General features: G+C 60.7%; 1 protein-coding gene across 1 annotated transcript in view; it reads left to right on the top strand.

The window, feature by feature from the left end:
• The first annotated feature begins 1836 nt into the window (after window positions 1-1836).
• The window catches only part of LRRC4B (leucine rich repeat containing 4B), a 42965-nt gene continuing 36257 nt past the window's right edge, over window positions 1837-8544 (top strand). Inside the window, exon 1 of the mRNA XM_061386124.1 lies at window positions 1837-2234. The gene's annotated coding sequence lies outside the window, so the exon portion shown is untranslated. The remainder of the gene's footprint in view (window positions 2235-8544) is intronic.

Here is an 8544-nt window from a genome sequence, read left to right as displayed (position 1 = left end):
ACCTCCCATCTCCTAAACTCGGTTTCCTAGCAGCACCAAGGTGGGGACCCAGTGCTCCATGACCCACTTGGGGCTCCCAGGCCCCGGCCCATCTCTCTCTCCTTCCTCAGTTTCCCTTCTCTGTAGTGCTCACATCTCATTAACCAGTCACAACCCACAGCCACTTCTTACGCACCCAAAGGTGACCCACTTTCCCTCCCTGCCTCCCAGCCCCCCTCTTTCCCCAGGCAGGCTTCCACTTCACCCGATTTCTGCCTGTGGGGAAGAAGGGGATATATCGGCCCCTCCTGAGGCTCTCAGAAAAAAGAGAGGAGTCAGTCTCTCTGGGGACCTTGCCACTGAGGGAACTTGTATCTCTCTTTGTCCAAAGTTAGTAGCTGGACTTTGGGTGGGGTGGGACAAAGAAGAGGTGAATTTCCTGCCTGGGAGGAAATTCAGTGTCGGGAACAGGGACTGCCTCCTTCCAGCCCCCTTCTGAATTTCTTTGCCCCCTAATCCCCCATGCCTCCCATCCTTGGTCCCTGAGCCTTTGGGGGCAGCAGATGGCGGGGCTGGGTCGAGGGGAGTTGATGAGGCAGGAGGAGGACGAGGTGACCTCTCAGAGGCCCCTGAGGCCTCTCCCTACCTCCCTGCACCCAAGGTGCAGAGCGGGTTCACAGCTCTAAATGTATCCCCAGCACCCGCAGCCAACACCTGGGGAGGTGAGAGAACGCGGTGGGGGGTCGGGGTGGGTGTGGGCCCATCCTCTGCCCTGCCACCCGACAGATCTGGGCCAGGGGCTCCTTGCCAGGGCCGGACCTCCTCTTTGCTCCTCCAAGATACTCCATGCAGAGCCCGGACTCCGCGCTGAGATGCTGCCACCCTGGTCCCCCGAAGAGCCCAGTGTCCTCATCCGGAAAGTGGGTATGAGGATCCTCTCTCAGGTGCTGAGTCGGGAAGGGGTGACGAGGCGGGCAGCCCGTGGGGGTTCAAGTCCTGCCCAGGCCCCTGCCCTGCCTCGGCCAGCCTGCCTTCACGGCTCTAGCTGCCAGGCTCCTTCCTCCGCTGCCCTGGACCTCCCCTCTCCCCCGACCCCTCCCTCGGTCTCCGTCCTCTCATCTCGGTCCTCTCATCTCGGTCCGCTTGGTTTCCCCGGGGCTCCCTCCCTGTCCCCACATTCCGCCCGCCCCGCTCAAAGCTCCCTGACCTTTCCTCCCGCCCTCTCCCACCTCTCCCCTTCCTCCTCCCTTCCCCCACTTGCCAGCTCCCAGGGCTCCTCCAGGCCCCCGACCATCTCTCCCCTCGCGGTCCCGGTCCTGTCCTCTGCCTGCCCCCTTCCTTCTCCCCAGCTCCGCTTCCTCTCCACCCCTTCGCTCTGGCCCTGCCGTGCCCTCCCGCATTCGCCCCTGCAAATATTTACCAAAGGTGCGCTAGGAGTTGCTCCTCTCCCAGCCTCCCATCCCGGGCAGGACAGGCTCGCCTCCCTCTCCTCTTCCCTCCATCCTTCCTGGCTCGTCCCCGGGTCCCTCTGTCTCTTCCCGGTCTCTGTCTCCCCCCGCTTCACCCCACCCCTCCCCCCTCGGCCACCCCCCTCCCTCCTCGGCCCTCCCCCCCCGTTTCCTCCCTCCCTTCCTCCCCCCCCTCTTCCTCTCCTCCCTCCTCTCCCCCCTCCGCTCCTTCCCGGGCAGCCTTCCCCCTCCCGGCGCCCTCCCTCCCCTCCCTCCCGCTCCCCCTCCATCATCAGTATTCCGCTCCCGTCTCTGCCGCTCTCGGCTGCTCCCGGTCGCTGCCGCACCGTCCGAGGCGGGGGCCGGGGCCGGGGCCGGGGCCTGGGGGGGGGGGGGGGGGGGGAGAGCGGCGCCGGCGGCCCGAGGAGGGAGGGAGGGAAGCAGGCAGGAAGGCTGGAAGGAAGGAAGCGAGGAAAGAAAGAAGGGAAGAAAGGAAGGCAAGAAGGAAGGCGGGCCGGCGGACCAGGGAGCCGGGCCGGGCGGCGGGCGGGCAGGCGGGCGGGCGAGGAGGCAGAGCGGCCCCCCACCCCCTGCCGAACGCCACCGCTGCCGCTGCGGAAGCCCCCTCCCCATCCAAGAGCCGGGGAGGGGGGCGCAGAACGCCAGAGCCCCGGGCCCGGCCGCAGCCCCGCCCCCCCGCGCCTCCCCGCAGCGGGCCTCGCACCCCAGATCCCGGTGCCTCATTGGGGGGGTCCTCCCCCCGCGGGCCGGGCATGCTGTCCCCCGGAAGGAGCCCCTTTCCTCGCTGTGAGTAGCCGCCGAAGGGCCCGGGCGGGGGCGGGAGGAGGAACCGCGGGGGGGCTGGGGTGGGGGGGGCATTCTCTAATTAGGGGACCGTGGTCTCAGGCCTCCTCCAGGATGGGGGGGGGGGGGCGGCAGAGGACAATGGGCGGGGCCTGCTGGAGAGCAGAAGCCGGTGGGAGAGGCGGTCGGGTGGGGGTTCTTAGTTCTGTGTGGGGGGTCGCCGCCGCCGAGGGATGGGGGGTGGAAATGCACGTCTGGCGGTCGCTGCGTATCCAGCTGTGGGGCTGAGGATGGAGGCTGGCGGGGAGGGGGGCGCCTCGCTGGATATAGGTTTGGGCCCCCTCTCTGGGTCGGGAGTCCGAGTTCTCCCCCCCAATTGCCCCTCCCACCTTCCACACCGCTGCTGCTTGGGGTGGGGGGGGGCACTCCAGTGATGGGGAGGGGGGAAGAGGCGGGCACGGGGTTTCCTTGGTGACCGCGCCTGGCAGGAGCGGTTGCCGTGGCAACCGGGGAGAACCGGGGAGTTTGGGAAGTGAGAATGGGAAAAAATGGAGGGGTGACTGGGGAATGAGACACCCCCCTCCCCAACCTGCAGCCTTTCTCCCTCTGGGGTCCCCCAACCCCGACTGCGGGGCCACCGAACCCCGGTCCCTCCCTCTTCCCAAGACCCCCTTCCTTGACCCCATTCTGCTTCGTGGGGCCTTGCATCCCCAGGCACGTGTCTCTCTGGGACCACTACCTGCCCCTCACCGTCCTTAGCCTTCTCCGCTTGGGGCCCTCCCCTCCCCCACTTGCTGCCCTCCCAGGCCTTCCCTCCCTCATACCTGCTCTTTTAGGACCTTCCAACTGCTCCTCATCTTCCCCTCAGGATCTACTCATCTCTCCCCTCGCACCCCCTACCCCCGTCTCTCACTGTCTCCCCGATATCACCCCTTGATCCCCTCTCCAGGAGACCCCAACTTTAGCATCTTTCTCCTCTAGCCCCCAGTCCCTACCTTGTTCCCCTCAGGACCCTTACCACTTCCCCTCTCTGTTTAGGACCCTCACCTGGGCAGGGGTCTGGAGCTCCTTTCCAGCACTCCCAAACTCTTTCGCTCCATCCTGCTCTGTCTGGGACCCCCTTCTGTGACCTTTCTTCACTCAGGGCCTCCATCCTCGCCTCCTCACTTCAAGGGCTCCCCTAGTCCCCGTCCTCCGGTCCTAGGGGCCTCCTCTCTGGAACCTCTCCTCGGACCCTCGGGTTTTCCCGACTCCCCTTCAGTCCCTGGGAGCCCGAGACCCAGGCTCTGTCCAGGGTTCCGCCCACGTTTTCAAGCCCCCACATCCGCAGGCTTCTCCTTCTCTCAGGCCAGGGGTCCAGCCACTCTCTCTGCAGGCCTCGGGGTCCTGAGGCCCAGGATGCCCCCTCGCCCGCTCACCCTTAACCGGTCTCTCGGGCACTCCCATCTTCCGTCTCCCTCCCCACCCCCACCTCCTCCGAAGCCCCGGGCCCTTCTTCCCGCCGCGCTCCTTGCAGCCTCAGACCGGGCTTTCTGGAAGAGACTTTCTCAGGGTGAGGAAATCCCCTGGGGAGAGCCCAGCTGGGAAGGGGAGGGGGGAGGGAGTCTCAGGGCCGCCCCTCGGCCCCCTCCCCACCCCCTCCCCAGCTGGGAGCTGCAGTCGAGCCTCCGCAGCGCCCCATTGCTATGCGCCTCACATCCCGAGTTCCCGGCCGCGCAGCCGCCAGACAGGAACTCGGGCTCCGGCGGCAGCTGGGAGTAGCCTTCGTCGCTCCCTCCTGGTCCAGGCCGCGGGCATCATCCTTTCCCCGCTTAAAAAACTCCCCGCCCCCCACCCCCGACCTGGGCCAGGATTGGCCCCCTTCCCTCTTCCTGTCTCTTCGCTCCTTCTCACCTGAACCTCCTTTTCCCCTCCCCACCGCCCTTCTTCCCTGGGGTCTCCTCTGATCCTAGCACCGGAGCGTTCGAAAGCACACTCAGGAAAGAGGGACAGAGAGCAGAGCGGGAAGGATTCAGACGAGGCAGGGAAAGGAGGAAGACAGAAGAGACAGAGAGAGGCACAGCCAGAGTGAGACAGGGGGACCCGACTCCCAAACACACACACACACACAACTAGGGCGCATCACCACGGAGCCAAACATACACGGAGTTAATTTCCAAAAGAAAGGAGAGTCGGGGAGAGAAGGGAACACACACCATCCTCACACTCAGGGAGCAGGCGAGGCAGAGACACAGGGAGCCACAGACTCTGGGAGCATGGGGACAGACCCGGGCACAGGTGACAGGGAGTCCGGGGGCACCCCAACACCAGAAAGGTGCAGGGGCGACTAAGAGGCACAGGGTCCAGCCTGCTGCAGAGAGTCAGCCATCGGTGGAGGGCAAGAGGGAGAGTGTGCGAAAGACAGAGGCGTGTGCAAGCAGAGATGCACATGTGCGTGTGTGCACACACACGCACACACACACAGTCATTCACTCGCAGCCAGAGACTCAGATGTGGAATCAGACAGACCCAGTTAACCACTCGGCTTTGGTACCCAGAGCCAGGGAGGAAGACCGGAGGGAGAGACAAGTGGCCAGAAATAGGCCCTCACACCTGGTAGCCCTGGGACCTCACACTCACAGAGACACAAATGTAGAGGCGCGGAGGTGGTGGCCTCAGAGCTGTGAAGGTGCAACCCCATGTGCTTCTGGTCTAGTCTCGGAGCCCAGCTCGAGGGGCCAGGTGTGTGAGTGTGAGAGTGTATGTGTGTGTGTGTGTGTGTGTGTGTGTGTGTGTGCGTGCGCGCGCGCGCGCTGAAGGGACCCAAGCAATCGCCCTCCAACCCACCCTGAAGTTAGGAGAGTGCCCGGGTGCCCCGAGACAGAGAGCTCCGCGGAATTAAGACATCAGTTACTAGAGGGCCGTTGACGCATCTCTGGAAAATGGAGCCAGGGTCCAGCGCGCGCAAGCACACAGGTACCCAAGCCGGGTGGAGAGAGGCAGGTCTCCTGGCGGAAGCGGAAGCGCGGAAGTTTCAGCGTCTTCCGGTGTCTGCGCCTCCCCTCCCTACCCTCTTGACTCACCTGTCTCCTCTCCTCGGACGGTGGGGCTGGTGTCTATCGCACTCTCCCCCTCCTGCACACCCTCCGTGGCCTCCCTGGCTGCTCCTCTGTCCCAAGGTGTCGCCTGGACCTCCTGTCTCCTATCCTGCACCTCCATGTCCCGTCCCTCCCCTCGGCTGACCCTTCACCTCCCCACTCCAGCCCAGTGCCTTCGGGTCCTAGCTCCTCTGTCTACCTTTGCCTCTATTTCCATTTCTCTTCACCCAGGCTTCCTGCACCCTTCTTCTTTTTCTTCCATGCACTCGCCCTCCCCACAACCCTGAGCAGTTACACTGGTGTCCTGAAGACCACGAGTCTTAATTCCCCCAGTACTTTCAAAGTGTTGAAAGTGTTGCCAACTTTTTTTTTAAATTAGCGATTTCACATAAAAAACTCATTCTCATCAGGAGAAAAAAAGTGTTTATATGTGGTGACTTGTAACTAGACATTGTGGTGCTTATTTTGCAAATAATGAATTATTATGCTGTGTGTTGTGGTTGTTTAGTCGCTAAATCGTCTTTGACTCTTGCTACACCACGGACTGTAGTCTGCTAGGGTCCTCTGTCCCTGGGATTTCCCAGGCAAGGATACTGGGGTGGGTTGCCATTCCCTTCTCAAAGAGATCTTTGTGACCCAGAGATCGAACCCGTGTCTCTTGCTTGTCAGGTGGATTCTTTACCACTGAGCCACCTGGGAAGTCCATTGTGCTATACACTTAAAGCTAATATAATATAATATTCAATTATACCTCAAAAAGAAATAGCCAACTTATCAGGTTCTTTTGAATATTTCTCCCCCACCTCCTACCTCTGGGTATCAGTGGGCTGTGTTTGGGTGCCCTGAGGGCCAGCCCTCCCTACTCTTTTCTAATCTGCTTCATCCATCTGTCTTCCCTGCTGCTGCTGCTAAGTTGCTTCAGTCGTGTCCGACTCTGTGCAACCCCATAGACGGCAGCCCACCAGGCTCCCCCGTCCCTGGGATTCTCCAGGCAAGAACACTGGAGTGGGTTGCCATTTCCTTCTCCAGTGCGTGAAAGTGAAGTCGTTCAGTTGGGTCTGACTCTTAGCGACCCCATGGACTGCAGCCTACCAGGCTCCTCCGTCCATGGGATTTGCCAGGCAAGAGTACTGGAGTGGGGTGCCATTGCCTTCTCCATCTGTCTTCCCTACCCAGTGCTATAGTCAGCTGAGTTCTCCACCTCTGCTATTTTCTCTTCTCTCCCTCCAAGTGGCTCTTACCACCACCCCCCACACGCACTGTCTACACTTCTTCCCTTGGTTTTCTTCCAGAATTGGGGCTCTCTCTGCCTGTTCCTCTTGCTCCATCATTCTTTGGGGCAGTTTTGCCCCAGCTCTGAGCCTCCTTGGAGCCAGGGCCTGCCTCCCTGCCACACCAAGGGAGGGAAGACTCATAAGGCCACCAGGCTGCAGAGTACACACAAGTTCTCCATGGCCACAGCCCCTTGAGGTGTCTAGAGCCAGCGCTGCATGAAGCCACTGTGTTACAGCCCGTCCTTGGCTTACTGACAGCCAGGGTGGGCCCCAGACCCTACCCATGTCCCCCGTGAGTCAGGTTGCAGCCCAAAGGCAGGGGTGGGCGTCCCTGTGTGTTGAAGGAAGGGCAGGTACACACTTGGAAGCTCACCGGTGCCAGTGCAGGTCTCAGAGGACATGGGGCTCGGTTCCAGGGGAGGAGGGGCTTCACTTGGTCTCATCTTGGAGTCAGGGTGACATGAGGTCCCCTTGGTGCCATGACCGTGCCCAGCCCCACCATCAGTTGCTCCATCATCACCCTTGTCGGGGTGAAGGGAGAATGACCGTGTTTCCTCTCTGGCAGGGTGTAGGAAGCCTCTTCATCTCTGACTTTAGAAACCCCCTCCTCTTTGCTAGGGAGAACCTCCTTTCCCTTCCCTTCCCAGTCCCTGAGAGTGGGGTGGCTCTGCCAGAGAGGGGGGTGGCGGGAGAGTTAACAGAGTGGCAGAATGCCCCCTTGTTGCCTGGAAACCTACATGCAACTGTTGTCAGGCAGGTGGAGGGGACAGGCTGCATCTGACACCTGAGAGATGGGCTGGTAGGGGCTTTACAGGCGGCAGTCCATCCCAGGGGACAGCTGGGTTCCCCAAGAGAGCTGCAGAGAGTGAGAACGCTGGGTCCTGGTCTGTGTGTGTGGAAGGGGGATTTGAGAAGCCTATGTGTGACTCAGATGGGGAGGAGAGAGGGAGCGAGGTGGGGCTGGTGCAGCGACCCAGGCAACCCCCTTCCTGTCTCCAATTGGGTCCCCCTGAACCCCTCAGCCCATACTCCTGTCAAAGTGTTGAGCTTACACCCCAGAGCTCTTGTTCAAACACTGTGACAAGGGTCAGAAAGCAGTGGCAGCCCCAGCTCTCCCAGAGGGCCAACCCCAGGCAGGAAGTGTGGAGATCTGCCATCCACTTGTCTGGAACCCTCAAACACAGGGCTGGAGATAGTGATAAGAGCTGACATTCATTAGAACTTACTCTGGGCCAGGATCTGTGTGGGTCATTCCATGTGGATTCGTCCTGTTATCTCCTCTTGGGAGTCCTGGGAGGGAGGCATGATCATTGTCCCTAGTTTGACAAAAGGCTGTCAGAACTGAGGCTGGGAGAGATGAGGTCCTGTGCCCAAGATCACCAAGCCAACAATGGCAGGGCTGGGACCGCAAACCCAGGCACTGGCCACCCTGTGGCTTGCCTGTCCCAGCTGAGACACTGCTTTCCAGGGGGGGAAACTGAGACCCAGAGAGGGCAACATGCTGGCCCATCAGGCCCCTGAGTGGCAATTAGGATTGTTAATAATAACGATAATGAGATTGTTAATAATAATCAATTCAAAAGGTTAGACTTCAAAGGAGACACTGGAGTTCTGGTAACTCACAGGTTCCTGGCCTCCCAATCTTGTTAATGCCCTTCAAACCCTAGAAGGGATAAGACATATCCTATCCCCTGGGGCCGATTGTCACAGATTACTTCCCTCGCCAAGGTGGGGGCATCCAGCTGAGCCTGGGCAGGGCACAAAGGCCCCTCAGGTGATTCTGTGGGCCCCCCAACCCAGTGATAAATGGACATTTTTGATCCATTTAGAAATGTTGGATATACATATGGGGGGGGTAGGGGATGGAGTCACAATGAGAAAAAGATTTGTTCTTCTGACCCAGTAAGAATAAACAATAATGGTTATTAATTATTTACTAATAATAATACTGGAAAAGACCCT

The sequence above is a fragment of the Bos javanicus genome, chromosome 18, assembly GCF_032452875.1.
Source record: "Bos javanicus breed banteng chromosome 18, ARS-OSU_banteng_1.0, whole genome shotgun sequence".
Taxonomy (NCBI): Eukaryota; Metazoa; Chordata; class Mammalia; order Artiodactyla; family Bovidae; genus Bos; species Bos javanicus.
Note: the sequence above shows the minus strand (reverse complement) of the source record. Positions and strands in the feature narration are given on the sequence as shown.